At 42.0% G+C, this 24997-nt stretch overlaps 1 long non-coding RNA gene across 1 annotated transcript in view; it reads left to right on the plus strand.

Annotated features, from left to right (window-relative positions):
• Positions 1–12657, plus strand: part of LOC117871203 — a 27483-nt gene extending 14826 nt beyond the window's left edge. Inside the window, exons 3-5 of the long non-coding RNA XR_004644178.1 lie at positions 5824–5922; positions 10599–10684; positions 11177–12657. This is a non-coding gene — a long non-coding RNA (uncharacterized LOC117871203). The remainder of the gene's footprint in view (positions 1–5823; positions 5923–10598; positions 10685–11176) is intronic.
• The last annotated feature ends 12340 nt before the right edge of the window (positions 12658–24997 follow it).

Consider the following 24997-nt stretch of genomic DNA (forward strand, 5'->3'; position numbering starts at 1 on the left):
GGGAGCCGGGAGCTGGGCCCGCGGGGCTGGGAGCCGGGAGCCGGGCCCGCGGGGCTGGGAGCCGGGCTGGGGTCGGGGAGCCGGGAGCCGGGCCTGCGGGGCTGGGAGCCGGGAGCCGGGCCTGCGGGGATGGGAGCCGGGCCCGTGGGGCTGGGAGCCGGGAGCCGGGAGCCAGGGTCGGGGAGCCGGGGTCGGGGGGCTGGGAGCTGAGCCCGCGCACTTCCCGGTTCGCCAATACGGCCGGGGGTGGTCGGCCGGGGCCGGCACCCCAGAGCCCGAGCCGACCCAGGCTGGAGCCGCCGGGGGCCAGCCTGGGCCGCGCCTCCTCCCCCCCACACCGCTCCTTACCTGCTTCAGGCTTCCCGCGAATTAAATGTTCGCGGGAAGCAGGGGAGAGGGTGGAGACTTTGAGAGGGGGCGGAGTTGGGGCGGGGGCGGGGCTGGGGGCGGGGCCGGGGCCCCGGGGAGTGTCCTCCATTTGGAGGCACAAAATATGGTAACCCTAAAGGTGGGTGCGGTAATACCTTTTAGTGGACCAACTTTTGTTGGTAAGAGAGACAAGCTTTTGAGCTACACTGAGCCCTTCTTCAGGTCTGGGAAAGGTACTCAGTATCACAGAAAAATACAGGAGCAAACAGATAGTTTAGCATAAGTAGCTAGCATATATTCTAAGGGACCATTCAGCCTCGTTTTTGGAAAATGGCTGATTCAATTTTTATTCATATCCAATGCAGAGACAAAGCATGGAAAACTTCAACCCAAATTATTTGTTTGCCAGAGTCATGCACAATAGAAAAAAAGGGTTAAAATGGCTAGTATTAGGCAATCTTAAGGTATGTATTGCTACTACTCCACAGGTAGCTACAAAAGCGTTCACACAGCTAAATACAATTAATCAAATTGTGTGTTCCAGGGAGACTTGCAAATATCAAATTAGCCAGTCAAATCTATCATTGGATAAACTGGTGCAGTAACAGAAGACATTCTTAAACCTATAACGTGATAACAGCTGTCCCTGAAATACTAAACTACAGTTCATACATTTTAACAGTTTACATACAATTACACAGAAACATTAAGTTTACATACCATTGCAGAGAAAAATAAACAATGCTCTGCATAGATATGTGCTCAGCTTCCTTGTTTACTGTTAGAGTCTATCTTTAATAGTCATGCTTTTAGGCTCTCTTTTTTCTTAGGCTTCATTGGTGAAGAGAGGGGATAACACTCAGGTTTATTATGAATTGTGCACTTCCTAAGGAGATCTTAGTGAGCATCTGTCATGTTCTGGGATGCAGTTCAGACGAGTGAGGGGCTGTCACCATCTGCCCTGTAACCTTGGATGCCTCTATAGGTGCAGGAACTAGGGGCGTGGGGGTTGCTGCAGCACCCATATTTTTGGGCTTGGGTCCTGGCCTCCGGCCCAGTTCCCAGGCCACCAGTTCCACGCTGGGGCCCCGCTTCCTGACCGCTGGCCCTGTGCCTCAGGCTTCGTGCCCTGCTCTTGGAGTACTGGCCCTGCTTCCCGCCAGCCCACCCACTTCCAGGGTTCTGCTCCTGGGGTTCTGGCCACTAACCCTGTGGCGGGGCAGTGCTCCTGGCCCTGTGCCCGCCCCCATCATTTGCCCCCTTGCCCTTGTCCAGGTCCCCCCTCCCAGAGATATGGCACTGCTCCAGGCCCCAGCTGGGTGTGGGCACGGACAGGGGTAAGGGGGCTGGCTTTCAGCACCCCCACTACAGTAACTCCTCGCTTAAAGTTGTAGTTATTTTCCTGAAAAATGCTACTTTAAGCGAAACAAAGTTAAGCGAATCCAATTTCCCCATAAGAATTAATGTAAATGGGGGGAGGTTAGGTTCCAGGGAAATTTTTTTCGCCAGACAAAAGACTATATTTTATATAGACAGATACACACACACACATATATACAGTATAAGTTTTAAACAATTTAATAGTGTACACAGCAATGATGATTGTGAAGCTTGGTTGAGGTGGTGGAGTCAGAGAGTGGAATATTTCCCAGGGTATGCCTTACTGCTGAGCCCTCAAGGGTTAACACATTGTTGTTAATGTAGCCTCACACTCTACAAGGCAGCAGGAATCGAGGGAGGGGAGACAGCATGGCAGAGAGAGAGACTCACACCCACCATGTGTGAGAGAGAGAGAGACGCGCATTTTCCCTTTAAGTACGCTGATCCCACTCTAAGTACACTGCCTTTTTAAGTAGATCAACAAGTTGAGACAGCAGCTGCTGCCAGTAAGCTCCCTCCATCCTGAGCCCTGTCACAACCCCACCCTGCTCTGTGGAGATGGGGGGCAGGAGTTGGGGGACAGGAGCAGGGGGGAGGGGGACACCCTGACACATAGGCACTGACTTCCCCTCTTTCCCGTAGGTGCTTGACCTCACCCTCTGCCCCTGGCCCCATCCCCAGTCCACCCCTTCCATGAGGCCCCTTCCCTGCCACCATTCCAACCCCTTCCCCAAAGTCCCTGCCCCAATTCTGCCCCCTCCCTGCCAATATTCCAACTCCTTCCCCAAATCCCCACCCCAGCCCCACCTCCTCCCCTGAGTGTGCCACGTTCCCGCTCCTACCCCCCCCCCGGAGCATGTTAATGCTGCCAAACAGCTGTTTTGCGGTGGCTGGGTGGGAAAAGCTGGGAGGTAGGCAGAGGAGTGGGGACACGGTGTGCTCAGGGGAGAGGAGCTTGGCTGCTGGTGGGTGCTGAGCACCCACTAATTTTTCCCTGTGGGTGCTCCACCCCCGGAGTTAAGTTGAGTTAATGCCCCGACATTAGCACCTCTCTCCCTCCCCACCCGGAGCAGCAGCACACGGTAGTGGGGGGAGGAACAGCTGAACTGCCTGGCACTTTATAGCCTGATAGGCGGCTGTTGCACAGGGAACTCGGGACCACCTGAGTTCCAAGCCCCCACCAGCTAGCTCCAAAGGGCTGCTCTTCCTGCAAGCAGTGGACAAAGCAGGCGGCTGCCAAACAATGTTATAAGGGAGCATTGCGCAACTGGAAATGATCATGTTCTCTAATTGATCAGCAATGTAACAACAAAACAACATTAACCGGGATGACTTTAAGTGAGGAGTTACTGTATTAAAAGGGTTCCAGCACCACTGGATGTCTCACAATGATCTTCTGTTGTACTCCCAGTCTGGGCTGCTCACAAACAGCGTGCCAGAATGCAGGTCGCACCCTGAGAGTCTGTGTATAGCTGCAGCCCTGGTCCAACAACTCTGACCCCAGCAACCTGTCAGCAACATACCATCCATCCTCTGGCTTCCATCAGCCTTGGTTACTATGTGCAGGGTGATCCCAACATACTCCCAGGCCTGACTTCTCCCCAAAAACATGTGTTCTACACTGCCTAGCCCTCTCCTGCACAGTTCAGATATCAAAGGTCCGTTGCCCCTGTAAGGGGTCAATCTGCAACAGTTTGCTACTTTAAACACAACTCTGGATTAGTTTTGAATAAAATATAAAACAAGTTTATTTAACTACAAAGAGATTTTGAGTACAAGGTATTAAAGTCAGACATGGTTACAAGAAGAATAAAGGTAAAATGCTCTTTGGTAGCTAAGACTTAAACTAGATTTGGTTTAAGGTAAACTCATTACCACTGGTTCCCAGAAACATTGCTGACCAATTTCTCAGATCAGGACCACCCCCAAAGTCAAAGGGCTCATTCCTTTGCTGTCTTGGGATGCGTGTGTGTGAGAGAGAGAGATCCCAGGGTGTTTCCCCCCCTCAACTTTATAGTCACCCTTGGAAAATCCATTTTCCTGAGGGTTACCCCTAGATAAAGTTCCTTCCAGCTGTAAGGATGGAGACATGGAGTCATGTGGTGAAAGAGAGTCCGTGTTGTTGTTTGCTAAAATGCAGCTCCATCTATTCCTGCCCCCCTTCCTTGCCAAAGGACATCCACTTGACAGATGATTGACAATCAACTTTGATAACACCCGGCTAGAGGCATCAGCGTGTCCTTTGTCTTTGCGAAATAGATTTACTTCCTCTGCAGGCTTGTCTAGTAAACACATTTCAGTCATAATTTCAGCTTATGTTCATAACTTTACACACAACTTTGCTATACACATTTCACCATGATACGACTGACCAGTGAGTTATTAGTTTTCAATAGTGGGGAGGTATGAATACAGGAGTGTATTCGGTCACAGCACCCGGCATCCTGTCTGGTTTTCAAACGAGGGTAGCTATGAGACCCTTGCTTCCTGCCATATCTCTTCTTACTGATGACAAAGAAGGATACTTTTACTTGCATAGTTTGGAATGTGGCAGAGTCAGCCTTATAGGGGAAAGGAACACCTTTGCTTTCTCTATGAAGGGCAGAAATATAAACAATACTTTGAAAACTGTCAGATGTGGGGGAAACTGTATTTTGGAAAATACACCCCTATTCAGTCCACTTCTTGAGTTAACACAGACAAAAAGGGAATCACTTGCTTCTTTTAAAAGGAGTCATGTGTTTGCTTAGAATAGGGAGGTTGTGAAAGCTCCTTCACTGGAAGTTTTCAAAAGGAGGCTGGATAGCCATCTGTCTAGGATGGTTTAGACCCAACAAATGCAGCTAGACTAGATGACCCTTGCGATCCCTTCTACCCCTATGGTTCTAACCTATAGAATTAAATAGAGTAACTTATAAAATGCTATTTTTATAAACTACTGGGCTGGGTAGGTTATGTAGTAGTAGTGTATAAACCAACAGTTTAATAAAAATAGACTTGCTGAGAGTCTCTTCTTTGATACAAGACTCAAAGAACATAAAATGAAATAGTTAATGTAACTATGCATTATGATAAGACTCAGTAATAGCAAGAATAAATGCAAAAAATATTTTCACACTAAATCCATGCAAAATTTACTTTGATAGATTGCAAGCCCATCATATGTATTAGGACTTAGCCCTGAGGAAGGCCACATCTTGGTTAAACTTCCTCTTTAACAGCTGCTGATATATTTGGAACTTCCCAATTTTTCCTCAGGAACCTCCATATTAGGGTAACCACTTTGGTTCATCACCTTGGGGAGTTTACACTCTAAAAGCAGTTCTAATTCTTATTATAAGCATTTTAATGTGTCATAGTTAAAGAAACTAAGGCTTTGTCTACACGAGCACTTTTGTCAGCAAAACTTTTGTCGGTCGGGGTGTGAAAAAACACCTCCTGCGCGATATAAGTTTCACTGACAAAAGTGCCGGTGTGCAGGGTGCTATGTCAGTGGGAGAGCGTCTCCCACCGACATAGCTACCGCCTCTTGTTGGGGGTGGTTTAATTATGCCGGTGAGAGATCTCTCGCCTACTGGCATAGAGCAGCTACACAGGATATCTTATAGTGGTTCAGCTGCAGCAGTACAGCTGTGCCACTGTAAGATCCATAATGTAGACATAGCCTAAGTCAGTACTGGGTTTCCTTTCTTTTCTGAATGTGCATGATCACATTTGTGGCAACAAATGCCCTAGAGATAAGCTTAAGCAGTTGTTTCCATTTGAACCCCCTGTTTTCAGTCACTCTTGACTCTATTACATTTTTCTCTTTGGTTAAAAAGTGACCCATTTGCCTCAGCTCAAATTTACCAAACAAATTAACATTTGGGCTAACTCATTTGGCCATTTTTGAGTTTCAGATGTATGATAGGGGGTCAGAGGGATGATTTTCAGTGGAGCAAGTTTTAGAGTGCAATTACTGTTTTCAAAAAATTGCACCTTGTTTCACAAATCTCCTTGGTGAGTAAGTTTAGTCATATCTGCTAACTTTGATATTATATACATTGTTTTGTTTTACTCCTGTTGCCTCTGCAGAGCTAATACAGATCTTGGAGACTGAGATGGATTATTTTCTGAGTTGCTCATCAACAGAATTATTACATTTCAAATGCAGAATCTTTACTTTGTCTACAGGTAAAGATAAACTGTACTTTAACTACACCTGTAATACACCTCAGTTGGGTCAAGGTTACTGGTGATGTGTGAGCCATAAAGAATGCAGTTTGCCATTTGTTTTTTGTAGCTAATGAGCAAGGAAACTACACAATCCTATTTAGTCACTATCCAGTGGCTGGTCTATAGAGCTTCATTTTAAAACTTCTTTTTGCATTCCACTCAAACTTCTAGGGTGAAATCTGGCCCCACTGAAGTCAATAAAGGTTTTGTTATTGACTTCATTATAGCTAGGGCTTCACCTCTGAAGTATAAAACTTCAAACTTGTCAGATTTGTAGTCATGAAGGAAGAATACAGTCCTAGTTGAGTATAAAAAAACCTCACTAGTTTTAAAGTTACAGGCATGAGACAACATCGACCAATCAATCAAAGTTAAATTGGGTGTAAGTATTATGTATGTGGAGGTAATTTAACCCAAAACATGGACATCACATGGCAGTTCTTTTCTTGGAATAAAAGTTGTCTACTGCACATCTAGTAACTTCATGCAGGGCTCCAGGGCTAGAGCTACAAAGTTCTCCTAGCTTGCTGGTGGTGGTTAGATTCAAAGACTGCTTGGCTCTCTACATGGGAGACCAATAACAAAAAAAAAAAAAAAAAAAAAAAAAACCAGCAACAACAACAACAAAACCCAAACATACCAACCAACCAACTCTGGCCTTGTCTATACAAGAAAATTGTACCAATTTAATTAAATTAGTTTCAAAACAGATCTAATTAAATCTGTACTATACTCTTGTGTAGATCAGTCCAGAGTCTGTATTTAAATGTCTCTTTCATGTAATTAAATGTGGCAGTTGCAGTTCATCTTTCTTAATCAGGCCTTAGATCAAGCATCAGGAACCCTTGGGAAAAGTTCAAAGGCTATAACTCGAAGTGACTGGACTGCAAACATCACAAAGCAGAACTGAAACGAAAACTCTAATACATTGTGCTCGTTAATTATACAGTAACTGCCCTACCTTTCTTCATTATGGCTCCCCACACTGTCCAAAATTAGTAAAATTGCAAGATCTGCTAATCAGGGCACACCTACTAACATTATTAAAATATACTGCTCTTTCCCTCCAAGAGAGGAGAGTGTAGTAAATGATTAATATTTGCCAAAAACTAGGAATAGTCTGCATGTGTAAGAGGTGCTCTGAACACCCACATTCAATCCTCTATTATTTGATGTAAACTTTTCTCTTAATTTCATCCCATTACTTCTAGTAACACCCTCATGTACCACTCAAACTAACTGTACTCTCATTCATGTTTACACACTTCCTTAATAAACCATTGGCACATTGAAGACTGAATCCAATTGAAACCCCATTATTAGTCCTTTGATAAAATTATTTAGCAAATGTGCCTTCGCCATGAACTCAACAAGTCCACTTAGTTCATAATTATAGATATTAGAAAATATCTGAGAGTCATTCCATCTTGATTGGAAAAACTAATATGAAACCATTTAATTAAACAGTTATGCAGTGTAATCAACACTAATGCCGAAACAAGAAAGGAAGACATTAATTTTATTGAGTGGATTATTGAATAGACGAGTACTGATGTCACTCAAGAAAACACTATACTGCAGAGGAATAGTCCAGTGGTCTTTACTGTGACACGGGAGTCCTTGGTTAAATTGCCAATCCCAGATTCTTGTTTTCAATGCAGGCAGAATCTGGGGGTGGGAAGGCAGCAGAGACAGAAGGCGCTGTTCCTGAAAGGAAGGTAGTACCTCTCAGTGCTCAGTGGCATCCCCTCTGGCTGACTAAGGGACAACATTGGTTCCTCTAGCAGCAAGTGCAATAAAATTCTCAGTTGCTGGAAAATAGTGTGTTACAAGTAAAATCTTTATGGTCTTTCTGTACTTTAAAGAAACCACTAGCTAGATATAACTCTCCAATAAAACTACTACTAAAGATATCTGACAGTATAATCCAACTCATTATACTATGAGGGAGTGAAGTCTGAGGCCCAACTTTATCAAGTGGTTATACTGATAGTGACCAACCCTACATAGTAATTCTGAAAGCAAATATTCCATATGCACAGGAACTCCAGCAACAATGGCTGCAGAGCAGTAGAATGCTGTTTCCCGCTGCTCATCAACATACAGAAAAGCGTATTAATCTTCTGGTGCCATTTCAAACAATATAGCAAATGCTCCTTCTACTGCAAAACATTAAATGATCAAAAATTAAATGCGAATAAAGCATGATCTACTCACATATAGCATTGCTCCCTGAGCTCAGCAACTCCAGCATCCTGACCTGTGCAGTAAATAATCCCACCCATAGCTGAAAAATGCTCAGAATCCTAGACCAGCACTTACAACACCAATATATGAGACACTTTGGAAGAACAACAATGAACAGTAACAAGATAAAATGTTTGAGATCCCTGCACAGAACTATATTGCGTGATCAGACTACCTCCTCATCGTGAAATATGGAAAAGTAAGGCCTAGTATACAGACAGGTTATGTACTGTTATAACTATGCCAGTTGGGGTGTGATTTTTATACTGAAACATTTATACTGGTACAACCCCTAGTGTGAATGCACTTATACCACTATAAAAGTGCCTTATAGCAGTAAAACTTATTCCCTTCTTCCCATTTAGGAATACCTGTACTTGTGTAAAGCACCTTTATACCAGTGTAACCGTGTATACTTGTAGGGGTGTACTGATTAACTATACCTGTATAGTTAAAGTGGTGCAGCTTTTGTGTTCAGACCACCCTAATGCAGACTCCCACCAAACACTGAATAAGTAACCATAAACTGGAGGTGGAATTTGGGAAGCACCAAGCACAGTTTAAACCTAGAGACTGTGCAGTAATGAGAAGAAGGATGGTCCAGTGGTTAGAATCCTAGCTGAGGACTTGGGAGATCCACATTCAATTCTCTGCTCTGCCACAGACTTCCTGTGTGACCTGTCCTAGGGTAAATCACTGAAACTCTCTGTGACTCAGTTCCCATCTGGGAAATGGAGAACAGCACTTCCTTACCTAACTTGGGTTTTGTGATGATAAATACATTAAAGATTGTGAGGTACTATGGTGATCGGAGGGCGCCATATAAGTACCTTAGCTAGACAGCTTGAGAGAGAGACATTTTCTCCTCCAATGTCTGAAAGTAAGGAAGTGTGAGAAAGATATTTCCTCAAATTATCAGTAATCATAAAAGACTTCGTATCAAAAAGTGATAATAGATACTGGACCTAACCCTGGGAGAAAGGAGAGTGATAGCAGTAAGCATTGCACTACATAGCAACCTGTCACTGGATCAGGAATGGGTAAACAAGGGACCTGTGAAGGAAGAAGAAAACTACCATAGATCCATCTTTGTTCTAAGTTGAAATAGATTAACTACCTCTATACAGGTCATTGATGACTAGGCAGCTGCAACTGTAAAGGTAAATCCCAATCATAGATTATTAGGGTTTGGAAGGAACCTCAAGAGATCATCTAGTACAACCCCTTGCTCAAAGCAGGATCAATCCCCAATTAAATCCCCAAATGGCCCCCTCAAGGATTGAACTCACAACCCTGGGTTTAGCAGGCCAATGCTCAAACCACTGAGCTATCTCTCCTCCCATCCCATTGATAACCCTACTGCCAGTGAAATCAAAGCAAGTTTTTTCCCTTAGTACGTCAGGATTTGAATTATTAAAAATATGATATTTGGCTCCTGTTAAAGTACTGGTAGATGTTACTCAAGTTTACTTTTGAATTTTAGGCTAGGCTGTGCATCAGAAGAGGCAGTTCAAAAGTAGCCTTATATTGTGTACTATGTAAATTGTACTAATCTTTCTTCAATTTGTTGCTTGGCTACTGTACACTTTAATCCTTTTAGCAAGGAGTTATTTAGTTTTGCTTTTGAGTCACCCATTCCTTCAGGCTGAGGGGTTGATTGCCATACTCATGGAAGTACATATACTGTAGAAATCTTAAAAGAATGTAAGTTAATCAAATAGCATTTTACACCTCTGTTGTATTAAGAGCATACAACAAGCTTATGTAAATGGCATCCAACACATTCTGTATGAACTATACTCCTAATATGTCCCAGATGCTTATCTTTCTAGGTATTCGTATATAAATGTTTAAATATATGTTCTCCTTCTCCCTTCCCAAGTTCCCTTGGGTAGAAAGTGGACCTAACCTGGGCTTAGTTATATGGGATCAGGGGCAGACCTGCCCATGGCATGATGAGAGGCACCTTATATCTGTTTTCTGAAATAATACATTTTCTGTGTATTTTTGAAATGAGCTAGCTATGAAGTTTGAGGAACTTGTTGCTCCTGGCAGGAGTGTGGGTTCCCCTAGTTATGTAGTGAACATATGCAAAACAAGTGTTTCCATTTAGGCCATGCTGATAGTATTTGATGCTCTAGAGTTTAAAGGGTCTCATTTAATAGTTCCATTTCCTGTCTGTCATAAACAAGACTGATATGTGAATTAACTTTCTTGTAACCCTCTCCCACGCAGAACAAAACTCTTTCATATAGCTCCAGCACAGAGCAACTGACAATCATTTTTTGAGCTGGTCTTTTTGCCTCTTCTTTAATTGCTGCAGAAATAAACAGGAATCTTCTCCAAAATTTTGTGATCAGGTCTAGAAATAAGTCTTTATTTTCCAGAAACACTTTACGGGATCAAGAATGCTAAACAATTCCTCTGGAAGCAGGTTATTCAATGGATCGTTATAGAGTTACTTGTTGCAGAGGTATGACAGATGCATAAGTTTGCAGTTAACAATTCATTTGAATAACACTTGGCTGCTATCTTTACAGGGACAGCTTAGAAATCTATAGGTGTGTGAATAATCACTTGGGATAGGTTAAGGGTGAATCTCTCTGTACAAAAAAAATGTTATGAAGTTTATAACTGTCAAATTATAGATAATCTACTGCCAGAAGTAAAACTGCTATCGTGTATATACTTTGTATATACTTTGGGTGTTTGTGAGGAAAACATATCATATACAAACCTCTTAATTTGAATTTAATAAACGCTTCTGAAAGGGGGAGAAAACATGAGGGTAATGAGAGAAATCAGCTATGGGAAAAGCTAATTCCAGACAGTGAATAACAGTGCTATTGGCAAGAAGAGGCATTCAAAATATGCACTGGAGACAGGCATGCAGGAAATAGGGGGGGAAGAGGGACATGGGCAAGGTGGCTGCAAAACTATAATTTTTTGTTGTTTTTTTTGGAAGAGAATCAAACCAGGGAAGGAGGCAGGAAATCAGGAAAAAATAAACATGAAGGGAAAAGAGACAGATGGTGAAGAGGAAGTAAAGAGAGGACAGCAGAAATACGTATCTAGCATTGTTATGCTTGTACATGGAACACTGAAAAACAACTCCTTCCCCCACCCGCACCCTCAAACAACTAAGGAAAATCATAGAAAAGAGACAGATACTGGGTGAAAGAAAAGCAAGCCAAACAATTAAAAGAAATCCTGGAGAGGGCAGAATGTTGTGGAAATAGAGGATATTAAAGGAAATAGCAATAAATACTCTAGGAAAAATTAGGAAAAACAGACAAAATAAATAACAGTCCCCTAAAAAATGGGACCAGTGGCTGGAAGTTGTAGATAGAAAAATTCAGACTGGAAATAAGGTGTACATTTTTAATCGTGAGGGTAATTAACCACTGGAACAACTTACCGAGGATCCTGGTGGATTCTCCATCACTGATGAGTTTTAAATCAAGACTGGATGTTATTCTGAAAGATACGCTCTAGGACGTATACTGGGGAAGTTCTGTGGCCTATGTTGTACAGGAGGTGAGATGAGCATAATGGTCCCTTCTGGCTGTGGAATCTGTGAATCTCTACATCTACTGGATAATGGAAGCATGAGTACTGAGCACCACAGGTTTATAAGGCTTGATCCTGCTTAATGAAGTCAAGGGAAGTTCAATCAGGTTCGATCAGGCCCATAAAGAACAGCTCATGCCAGCTAGTTATGATAACGTTAGGGGCCTAACTCCCAGCTGCTCGCTTTTGTAAATCTCACTAGACACCTACCTTCATCTTTAGGTGCATAAATAGCTTTGTAAATCTGGCCTGAAGTTAACACAATACTGGAATTTTAGTAAACTGTTAAAGCTAGACAATGGCTTCTAAGTGTTGCTTATAATATTGATTCCGTTTGGATTTGGTATGAGCACTGTGTCACATAGATTCAAATGTAGCTAAAGAACTGTAAAGTAAGGGTGGTGATTAAGGGCAATGTACAGAGTTGGGGAAGAAGGTGCCCTACGTCGAGTCTTAATATTTTCATTTTTGATCAGGAAATGGGAGTAAACACTATGTTAATGAAACTTATATACCATAGTACATAAGAAGGTATTTGCAACATCAGTGAGGTCAGAGAAATAATACAAAAGGAGACAGAGATTAGAAATGTGCAATAAATAAACAAATCAGATCAAATTCAGCAAAAAAAATGCTAGTTAACAAATCAAGGGAAAACAATCCCAAACTAGCGATGGTCAGAATATTCAATGTGAATAATATTTGTTATGATTTTGGTCTGCTTTTATATTTTGAATATTTGTATTTGCTGAATATCTTATTCTTAGGTGAGCAAATTTCAGCCTATTGGTTATTTTCAAACTGCTTACCACAATTATTTGCTATTTGTGTTGTGATCGGTTGCCTTAGTCACATAATATTGTGCATGGTCCCTGGTAGGATGACTAAAACTTTTTAAATAATAAAAATGTCAGATTATAAATAACACACTTCTATTTTAAATGTTGGGGTGAATAATCATTCATGATAAAATTTGTGATTCACAAACATATTCATTAGTACCCAATAGCTGGCTGAATATTCACAAGCAATTAATATGACTTCATGAATAACAGTGAACTGAACTCATCTCTTTTATTCTAAAACAAATTTGTGAATTGCTTCTCATATCATTTGACTACTTCTCTCCAAGGCACATAATTCAATAGAAGTGGTAAAGCCACAAAGCAGTAATAGAGGGAAAACGCACAGGTGACAATGGACAGTAATTTACTATGTAATTTACTATGTAATTTACTAAGGTGCCACAAGTACTCCTGTTCTTCTTTTAATGGACAGTAAATTTAATGGACATAGCTTATCGATCACATTACATCTAAAAAGATAAATCTGACTGTTTTTTTGGGGGGTGGGAGGGAAGAAGGGGCTCTATGTGTAGACATATAAAGTCACTGACGCGTAAAGTGAAAGCATGGACTAAACCAGAAAGATGGAGACCACATCTGGGAACACTGAATTCAGTTTTGGACACTTCTGTACTAGCTAGAAAGGTACAAATTGGATGGAGTCCAGAAAGAAACAAGAATGTTATGAGCATGTCTAAGGGGCACATAACACCATTCAAATACATTTAGATAGGTGACAAGCATGGAGATAATGGGCTTTATTCATCATCATGCTACAGTAGAACCTCAGAGTTATGAACACTTCGGGAATGGAGGTTGTTTGTAATGCTGAACAAAACGTTATGGTTGTTCTTTCAAAAGTTTACAACTGAACATTGACTTAATACAGCTTTGAAACTTTACTATGCAGAATCAGAATGCTGCTTTTCCTTTATTTTTTTAGTAGTTTGCATTTAACACAGAACTGTACTCTATTTTCTTTTGTTTGCGTCTGCTGCTGCCTGATTGTGTATTTCCAGTGAGCAGTTCTAAATGAGGTGTGTGGTTGACTGGTCCGTTCATAACTCTGGTGTTTGTAACTGAGGTTCTTCTGTACTATAGTTTTACACGCACTGTAGTAATTTTCATTTACTGTACTGTTCTGCTCCTTTCCCACCATATGGACTGTTTCGTCGGTCTAACACCCCTGTAGTACAGGATTCCAGGCTGCCACCTTGATGCCCAATGTGCAAATCTAAAAGGTAGGTGGGTAATTTACTGTGTAGCAGACTAGAAAAGTTTCCTGTACTTGAGCCTGGACATTTCAGTAAAACCTTCTTCAGAGATGAAATGCTTGAAAGTTCAGGGACATTTTTTGAGTCTTTGGAAGCTGTTTGTAAAGGTTTTTTTAAGTATTAAAGTATATTAAATAACATATATTTATTATGGTATTTATGTAGCAGCAGGAGACAGTTAACCTATGACAATGTTGTACTGATGTGCTCCCTGGAATCTGGACAAAGCAACCGTTCAGTATATTTGCATGAAAAAATAAAAAGCTCTTCAGAAGTTTTCCCTCCCAGATAGTCACTGTCAATTTCTCCATAGCTCACATTAATATGGTTAGCTATTTTCATACTTACAGTTACCTTTCTGTTCACCCCCACATGCCTTTCGGGACCAGTGAACTTATGACATTCTCTTAGGGTTCTTTGGCAGTGCATCCATCTATTTGTCAATTAAAGGGGAGTAGTTGCTTTAGAGGGCATTTTCCTAGCTTCCATTCTGCCTCCACACGCTCCAGACTTTACAAATGCTCCACTGAGAATTCCAGATGAGGAAGAGGCAAGATTCATAGATTCTAGGACTGGAAGGGACCTCGAGAGGTCATCGAGTCCAGTCCCCTGCCCTCATGTATGTACCTCATCTGCGTCTGCTACATAAGCTTCTCTACAGTAGAGCCTTTTTTTCAGCAACTGTGATGTGGATCCATCCGTCTACAAGAAACCCAAGAGGACACCAAACTGATTTTCAGCACCCCTTTCAGATAGATGGCTTGCCACGGGATACTATTGCATAGAGGAAAATTAAGCTGGGTTCCTGACCTCCAGCCCCGTGCTCATTCTTTTAGACCATGCTGCCTCCATTAAGCAAGTGTTTTAACCTTGTTGAAGTAATATAAGTTGCTTTACTGCAAACAGAAAAACATTAACACCTTACTGCATGGTGATTCCATGGATGACAGAGATCCCCTGTCTCCTAAAGCTTCACAGCCATTGAAAAGGAGCTATAACTAAAGATTGGCGCTTCTTAACACTTAGTAAAGGTAAGAATGGAGACTTGAAAAAGTGATGGTTAAAGCTGAGTATTTGGAAGACATACAACCCAAAACCTAGTTGAGTCTCTCGCCTAGTTAATTACATCCAGTATTGCAGTGTCAAAAGATAGAGATGCCAAAGTAATGGTTGAGATGGCACTTCCACTCTAAACTCCTGTGTTCAGTTGCTTATTACCATTGGAGGAGAAATTTCTTCTGCTTTGACCTTGACTCAGAAGTGAAAATGTTTGGATATTTTTAAACTTTTCCTTCTGTTCCATTTTAAATAATGTTGACCAGGTATAAGGTGGGTGGTGTGTTTCATCTGAGAACTCTCACATGCTATTGTTTGATGTTTTATAACAAAATTGTTGGCTTGTACATTCTGCAGTCTTGTGCTTTTGCCAGTTTTGAAAAAAAAAAGTTGGTTGTGGAACTGCAGAATTATGGATGCTTAAAAAAAGTGTACTTAGTGAACAGTAAATTCTTGTCCTTAACTTCAGAAAGAAACAGCAGGCTATAATGTTCAGAGTTTGAAGCTGTGGATAGATGAGAAGACAAAATTACATGTAAATCATTTTGAAACCATAAGTGAATATTCATAAGTGAATATCTGACTTTATTAAAGGAGATCTTTGGAAACAATATTTATATACTCCAATTACTTTGGATCATTTATTCAAGGTGAACACTGCTCAGACACCTTTGCTCTGCACCTATGCTGCATTTTATAAACATTTAAAGTTAGTGGGAAAGCAAACTCAAATAATGCTGCAGATGTATGAGTGCATCCTGGGCAGGATAAATGATGGGAGTCTTGGTAAAATGTAACTGACAAGGCAGCACCTGGATACTTAAAAAAGTATAGCCATAGGGGTCTGAATAGGCCTCATCTCCACAATATTTTTAAAGCTGAGCAATTCTGAGGCTGGTTCAAGTTTGGATGGGAGAATACCAGGTGTCCTATCTTTATTACTTCTGGGATGGTAATGCCTGTTCATTATTACATTATAGATTTGGAGTCTTTGGCAGAAACTTTTCATTATAGACCTCAAGTTGGACTACGACTAACAGATAAACCAGGTTCTTCTGTAACAGAATAGGTAGCCACGCTACTATCTCTAGATGCAAGGGCCTGTTTTTCCATTGATTCCTTGCATAAATTGTTAGGAACAGTGGTTCCCAAAGTGGGGTCCCTGGATCCCGCTGTGGGTTATGAGCCAGGGTGGAATGTTCCAGAACAGCATTCCAGCACTTTTGCTGAATGGAGGATGCCATTTTGTTCTCAAAAGGGCATCATCTGCACAGTGTGACCTTGCACACGCCATGCGTTAGAGATCATGCTGGTGTGGGAGCATTCTAGTAGTGCCAGAAATTAAAGGGGTCCAGGACATTTTGTCAGATACCAAAGGGGTCCTTGGTGGAAAAAAGTTTGGGAACCACTGGTTAGGAATATGCCATGCTGGAGCAGATCAGTGGTCCAACTAGTTCTATAGCCTGTCTCTGGCCCCAATTTTTAACAAGGTCCTTAAGCATATGTTTAATTTTAACCCCTAGAATCATTCCATCTAAGTCAATGAAATGACTTGTGCTTAAACTTAGGCATGTGTTAAGGACCTTACTGAATTTGGGCTTCTGACAACGAGATGTTTTAGAAGAAGTAAAAGAAAATCAGCAGTGAGAAATTATGGAATAACTGGATTTATGTCTTTCCAATTTTTAAAAATTTCTATCTAATGTAACTGTAGATATTCTGATTATCCATAGACATGTCAAATCTATTTTGAATCCTGCTCAGTTCTTGATCTCTGCTGTTTATTCCCCTGATTTCCTTTTTACCTCTGCACTGCCCACATCAAGTTTTACAAACTTTGTTTTTTTTCCTCAGAATCTATTTATGTGTTAGCACTTTTATTTATTTATTTACTGCTAATTGTTGAATTACTGGACACAAGTGGTACGAACTGCAGATCATGATAAATAAAAACATTGAGCTCAATAGCTATAACACACCTGTTGCAGCAATGCTTTAGTGAAGACTGTGATGGGGGTTCTATTATACTTATTTGTCTCCACTCCCTTTACTGCCTTTCCTTTAAAAAGCAAACATGGCTTTCATTGTGACTTTTTTTTCCAAGTGCTCTTTTAATAGGAACAACGCCAAAAGAAATAGCTGCAAAAATTGTGAATGTAGTGTTGAGTGAGATCATGAGCATATAAGTCTTATAGCTATTTTGTGCCCCATAAGTAGTGTGCATTACAATAGGGTCTTTCATTATGATTTTGCAGCACTACACAATGTCCCATACTATTCAGCAATTGCAGTCGAACACAGTATAATTTTAAATGCATTTCTCCACAACAACGGATACATATATGGGGTACAACCAATACCCTCTATGTTGTGAGAACACATAAAGAAAGATTGCTAGTGCCAGGACCCCTTCCATCTTGCAACTCTGAGCTTGTTAACGTGTCTAATTGTGGCACGCATGGGGTTTTGGAGAAGAAAAGTATTTTCCTGCTCTAGTCAGTGGTAAAGCCTCTCATGATGTGAGCCATAGCTTTATGGTACACTGACCAGAGGCTTGCTAGCTCTGACCTGAGATATGAGAGAGTTACTGGAAGTTCCACCTCACTGAGCAATGGATCTCCCTTGAGACTGACACTCCCATTCTTCCTGGATTCACCCCAGGGGTTTTTGATTCAGAAGGGGCTGATAATGGAATAAAACTTTTCACCTGCACAGTATGTCCCTAATTTGAATTCATCCCAGACTTGTACCTTTCTGAAAACCACTCTGAACTTATTTCACATAAATTACCATCTGATAACATAATTCAGTTTCTAGTGGCTACTTGGCCACATCACTAAAAACACCATTGTATTTGTTAGCAGTTTCTGCATATAAGACAATGATTGAGTGGGTATAGAGGCTGTCCTCTTACCACAAAAGCTGGCCCTGATCAGAGATGAGGCACACTAGCAGAGCGCAGTATAGGGAGGCTTGCTCTACTAATGCATGCACTTCAGGTATTCTGTAGATAAAGAGAGGGCTTCAGTATGGCAGATTTATTGAGCATGGGATTCATTTTGAAAAGAGCAAGATCCAAAGTTCAAAAAAGGCCTTAGTCCCAGTACAAGCAACTGCTGCAAATGTTTTCAAAGTCTTTAGGTGACATCTGGGCTCCATTAAAGTCAACAGGAGTTTTGCCATTGACTTCACCAGGATTTCTCCCTATATATTAATGTTCAGCAAGGGCTGACCTCCTCACTCATCCCACAGCCTGCAATTTGTCTTCCAAAAAGAAGTATTGTGACTCCTTATCTGACTTTTATTTTGACTAGCTACATCCACTCTCCTAGACACCCGTTTATTCTCCTCACTAATGCTAGAGGGGGGAAAAAATCAGACCTGTTGTTTCTGTGAAGCGCAGGAGAGTTACTGTCAGTTTCCACCTAGGAAAGTTCTTGCTCCATGCAGTCCATTCAGTTCCCACCATGTACATGAGCCAACAATTGGTCACACTTAACGCTGAGTACATTGCCTGGTGTTTTAGAAACTTCCTTCACCACTGTTTGAGACGAGGCATTTAGAGGAAGTCCTATAACACCAGTTGCTTGGTCAGACTTGGTAACCCTAATACACTGGAAAGTACTTTGGGGCTATTTTTGGGGGGGGGGAGGGGTAATTTGGCATTCTATACACTTACGTGCCTGAGCTACATGGACAGCCCCAACACCATCAGCACCTGACATATAAAACTGAAATACCCGGTTGTACGACAGCAGTAGAAAAGCCCAGCCTCTGTTATTGTAACAGTGTGTGCTTGGCTGCGTGGCATCTTTCTTACAATTGTGCTGCTGCTTTTCTCTAGTAAAGCAGGAGGAAAGGTTTGGCCATGAGTGACGGGTATAATAGGCTGGGGAAGGCTGTGCCTCCCAAACAGCCTGGTGTGGCCCCGCCCATGTGTGTAGCCTTGTTAGTACTAGGCACCCACCTCCAGTACCAGCATTGTGTCTGTTTGCAACTGGCTCTCTCTGCAACTTCCCCTTTCTCACCCTCACCCCTGTGCACGCTCAGCTGTTGGTATTAAGTACTCTGTAAACTCGCAGTACCCAGCCAATGGGAGCTGTGGGGGCAATGGTTGGGGCGGGGGCAGTGTGCGGAGCCCCTGGCTGCCCCTACGCATAGGAGCTGGAGTGGGGACATGCCGCTGCTTCCGGGGAGTCACGCGGAGCAGGGCAAGCCCCGGACCCTGCTCCCCTGTGGGAGCATGAGGGCCGGATTAAAACATATGAAGGGCTGGATGTGGCCCCCGGGCCATAGTTTGCCCACCTCTTGTCTAGCAAATCAAGACTTTTAGAATGATACTTCACAAAGCATACTGTGTACAAAACATATCCTAATTACATGACAATGGTGAATATTGCGGTTCCAGGGTGTCATAATCTATACAGCTGGTTTAGCACCATCGCATGAGTCCTGCAAGTTTGAATCTGTAGACCCAGGTTCTGCGACTCACTGTTGAGGGTTTTAAAATGCAGTGTAGACGTACCCTTAGTGTTAACCTTGACATAACTAACATGTGTGAAAGCTACAACCTGCCTTGTCCACATTAGGATTTTATCGCACATTAGTTACCATCTATTAGCTAATAAGTGGTTAAAACTAAACTAAACCCCTTTTCCTAATGTGGATGGACTCTCAAAGGGAAATGTTGAAAAGAGGCTGTGGCTGTAAGGTAAGATAAGACGAGTTACAAAGTGTGCATGCTCTGGGTTAAATTCTACTCTCCTCAACTCTTGCTGTTGGCTGAAGTCAATGGGAGTGGCCCCACATGAACCTGAAAGCAAAATATGGTTGTAGATTTAGGTGGCAAACATCTGACTTGCTCGTAAAGTGAAAAGGCTTAGCTCAAGTACAAGCTACTTTATCACAGACTATGGGTATTTGACTTTGACCCTATTACACTTTTCAGGCTCACTCAGTTCTTCTGAACATTAAGCTTTGTGGTTTCTGGATGAATTGCTCCATTTTTTTTTCTAAAGGAAAATCTTGTTTTTACTAATGCCGTGATGCAAAACAAATTAAGCTGCTGTATTAAAAATAGCAACAGTAGGAAGCTTCCTGTCCAAATAAAGATAGTGTACTGCAAAACAGCTTTATTGAGAAAGTGTCTTGTAATGTTCATTCCATTCTTTTAAACAATGCTTCTTTTTAAATGAATTGTGCAAAGATTACGCACAATAGTTTGCTTCAGGGCTCTGCTGGATGTTTTTCTGAATCACTGTTGTTAATATGGGGACTGTGGGTGTTTAAGAAAAAGGATCTATATATAAATTCTGAGGAGTCCTCTCATTCAGCTGCTGGAACTTATTTTACCACTTTCTATGGATTCATTTTTCTGAATGCTTAGCTTTTCGGGAATACAGCTCATGCAAAAATGCTCCCAATAGATCATCAACTACATGATATTCCAAGAGGTTATTATATCTCAGGCAGCGAGAAATAACTCTTACTGTGCAGTATTATTCAAGCAATTAGGAATCATACTGTGTATAAAATATCAGATCTCTAGGCAGCAATGTTTGGTCCTTCGTTGTGCCTACTTAAGTGTGGAGCTACAGCCAAAAAAGTACTATGCTCATAATATCATCGTATTCTACCCATTATACTAACTAATTCAGATAAACAACAATGTACAGTGAATGTAACCTAATTTCCCCTTGGTTAAATTCTCTCAGACTTCCTATCCCTATATTACCTCTCTGGCCTTGCATAAATCCTCCATTTGTCACTTAGAAATAGGTGCTGCTCTTTGGAGTATGTCAGTGCAATTTCTTACTTTGGTAAAAGAAGATCTCAAGGGAGAAAAGTATAATATTCCTGCTCCTTAAGAGTGAGTACCTTGCTTCCACAATTCTCCTGACCACCACTACCCTAGCAAGCTAGGGGCTTGACCCCAAATCTTTTCTGTCAGTGCATTAGATTGCCATAAAAATAGGTGTAGCATTTTCAGATATTTGCCTCTGAAAAGCCACAATGGGTTGTTTTCACTAGAAAATTAAGTTGTGTTAGAACATAACAAGAGTCCTATTAACCACAACTTTGTATTCAGTGTAGACAGGGACTAGTTATGTTTAACACTGTGTCACCTCATCTTGCGTAAACCCTGTTGGATCCAAGCCTAGTATGTATTAATGTTCAAGTGAAGTCAAGCCCAGTGACAGGTGTGTATCTGATGCAATCTCCCAAGCATTGTGCATACACTAATGAACTGGCCTTACAACACCCTTGAGAAGTTAGTGTTGTTGCCCTCAGTGTCAGACAAGAACACCCGCCTGCCTCAGACTCTTATGCTTTCACCAGGCAATGTTTTCTGTAAAGAAGCAGGAAATATTTGTACCATGCAGAAAGGTCCATAGTTGAATATTAATTTCCCCTGTATGTGTGTGAGAGGATCCTCCAAGCTCCTCTCAAAGCTCTGAGTATCTGAGGGGTAGCCGTGTTAGTCTGAATCTGTAAAAAGCAACAGAGGGTCCTGTGGCACCTTTAAGACTAACAGAAGTATTGGGAGCATAAGATTTCGAGGCTAAGAACCTCACTTCTTGCATCTGAAATATTCTCCCAATACTTCTGTTAGTCTTAAAGGTGCCACAGGACCCTCTGTTGCTTTTTTCAAAGCTCTGAGTATTCCTCCTGGCCATTGCCTCCTTTCGCTCTTTCACAAGCCTTGTGTCACACCAATGATTCCCTTAAACGAGGTGGGAAAGATAGCTCAGTGGTTTGAGCATTGGCCTGCTAAACCCAGGGTTATGAGCTCAATGCTTGAGGGGGGCCATTTAGGGAACTGGGGTAAAAATCTGTCTGGGGATTAGCCCTGCTTTGAACAGGGGGTTGGACTAGATTATCTCCTTCCAACCCTGATATTCTATGATTACTGCTCAATGCATCTGGCAGAAGAGATCAATGGAGTTGCTTATCTCCATCATAGGGAATGAGCCTATTCTTCGTATTGCCAGCTTGGGAAGCAAGAGATGAGCATATAAGCTAGAATTTGGTGACCTCCCACAACAACTATGTTCCTCTGTCTTGGGTATTGCTAAGGTGCCTATGAAAATTGCCAGCCACACTTGCGAGTATTAGAGAGAGGGTTTTATTAGTATCTGGCCCATGATTGTAGAACTCGGTGCAAGAGTTTGATTCCATGCACAGTGAAGTCAATGGAAAGGCTGAGCAGAATGAGAGCAAACCTCACTGATTTCAGAGTGATCTGCACCACTCACTACAGTCACCTAGCTTTCTCAGAAGCACAGAGTGGCTGGAACAATTTGTAGAGTGCAGGTGCTGAGAGCCATTGAACCAAACTGTAAATCCCACATATAATGGATGTTGTCAGACGCTACCGGTGTGGTGCTCTGCTCTGTTCAATGTTGATATCAATCGGCTGCGTGCGTGTGTTCCCTCTGTGTGCTGCCCCAGCTCTGCGCAGATAGCTGACACAGCAGATCCCAAGAGAACCCCCAATGACCACAGACTCTAGTAAGGTACGAAGGCACATTGGCCAGGTTTATTGTCAAACGAAGCACAGTAATAGTTCCCTCTAGACTTTACTCTACAGGACGTACTACAAATATGTGCCCCCTGGCAATGGACTCAGCTCAGTCAGTGGCAGGACTTTCCACTGCCCCCTAGGCTGGACAAAGATATCCACTCAGGGATGCATTCTTATACACAGGTACAAACACGTTACACATCACTCCTGATGTATTGAGGTGCAACCCCTCTATGTAGCAAGGTACAACCCCACTACGTAGTAAGGTGCCACCTCTCACCTCGTACATATTGGTTCGAACAAAACAACTCTATCCGTCATATTACCTTTTGGCCCTGTCTTTAGGATGGGTCAGCTTGTTCCTTGTTGTGTGTGGAATGTACAAGTATGCAAATGTTCTGATATCTGGTGTCCAGTACCTTTAGGTATGTCTCTTTTTGCAGCATCAGCCCTTTCCTTGCCAGCTTCTGTGAGTGGGGCCTGCCTCTGGCTCACAGCTTAACTTTGCTTTATGTTAGCAAAGTCTTGACCATTACTTTAGTTCAGGCCTCAGGCCTCATACTGGGCCTTTGATAAGGGTTTATATTTCAGGGTCTCATCTTACTACAACGGAAACCACTTCAAGCCAGGAGGTGCAGCAGCACCCTTAGTTCCAGCACCTGTGTAGAAGCATCTAAAAAAATCTGACCACCAGGTGGAAGGGCAGAGGGAGAGAATAGCAGAACTCCTTCTGTATATAACGTCTACATTTTGTAAGGCATTCAGTTACCATGGCGATGCATGTGGTATAAATACCTAGATAAATCTCCCTTGTGGCAGAGCATTATGCTGCTCCTATGCCAACCTTTGCATAGTGATTTTGATAGGCTTTTTCCCAACTTGCTCTTGATACAATTGTGAATAACTTTGTTCAGTATTGAAAGGAGTGGGCCAGTGAGCCAAAGTATTATTATATTCTTGCTATAAGCTACAACTCACAAAGATGAAATATATAACCTACTTTTCCCATGGAGATGGAATTATTACTTTATATACAGGCTAGCATCGAAAAGAAGGAGTTAAATTCCACCAAGTTTGGTCAGATTTGAATATAGACTCAGCACAAACTTTTCCTGCAACATTTCAATGCTGCTGAATCCTGAGTTGCATAGGAGTTTGAAAAGATTCAGATTAGCCAGTAGGAGAGAGGCATAGCCCTGAGACAGGTTCAATTAATAAAAAAAGGTGCCAGTGTTTCACAGTGTGGGAGCCCTTCAATTGCTTTTCCAGGATGTGTGCAGCCTTGTATGATACAGAAATAGGTGGATTAAAAAAAACAACAACCAAGAACATGACCCTATGTTTAGGATCTGGTAACACCTTTTAAAAGTCTCTCCACTACTTACTCATTTGGCAGTCATGGAAATAGCAGCAATCACACCTGTCACTGAATATCTCTTCCACGTTCTTTCTCTCTCTGTTTTATTATCTTCCTTTAGTTCAGAAAAGAAGCAAATAAAATCTATACACTCCCCTACTGTAGGGACCCTGAACTGCCTGCTACAGAGGAGAGCAAAATCGTCAAAAATGGTTGAAGGCCATAACTTCACTGCGAAAAAAGGGGGACTCTTAACTCAAGCTAGCTAACTTGAGTTAATGCAAGGTACAAGCCTAATAACGACAAGGCAATTTGTAGTTTTCACATAAGTTAGCTGGTCAAGTTACAGACTAGTTTTCTGCCACATTCTGGGGTGTAATACAGACCCAGGAAGGGTTGTGTCATCATTTCCCCCATAACCCTGAATGCCTTAAAATGCTCTGCTGCTGTGGTTCCCTTGTCTGGTTGCTCCCAGCCAGCATATAAGCGAGTACTGAGCATCTGTGTGATAAGCTGCCTTGGACCAGCTCTGACTCCAGAAGCCTGCTTGTTATAGCACAGTCACACTCTGGCCTCCAAAAGCCTTGTTTACCCCAGCAAGATGGGCCCAAGACCTCCCAGTCCCAAATCCCCCCTTCCCCCCCGAACTGTGTGTTCTGCAATGTCCAGTCCTTTCCTGGACCATTCAGATGAATAAGATTTGTTTGGTCCTCTAAAGAGACAAAATGCATAACTTACCCCTTTAACTGGCGTTAATGATCTCTTCAATTCAAACACAGCACTGGATAGTTTAGATCAGTGCTACTCAGACTGGGGCTCCCATGCTGCAAGTGGCTCTTTAATATGTCTCCTGCGGCTCTTTGCAGCACATGCTATGAAATCACTGTGCGATTTAATTATTAACCAATATAAGTTATTAACCAGTTAGGATGCTTTTACTATGTTATTAACCAATTGTAGTTGATAAAATAATAATGCTTGGTCAGTCATTTTGCTGTGAGAATAATATATATATAATATATATATATATATATATTATATCTATAGTAAATAAAACAATGAATTCACACTACTGTGGGTCTTTTGGGTAATGTTGATCGCTAATTTGGCTCCTGAGCCACTGAGGTCTGAGCAACAGAGAGTCCTGTGGCACCTTTCA

The sequence above is a fragment of the Trachemys scripta genome, chromosome 1 (genome assembly GCF_013100865.1).
Source record: "Trachemys scripta elegans isolate TJP31775 chromosome 1, CAS_Tse_1.0, whole genome shotgun sequence".
Taxonomy (NCBI): Eukaryota; Metazoa; Chordata; order Testudines; family Emydidae; genus Trachemys; species Trachemys scripta.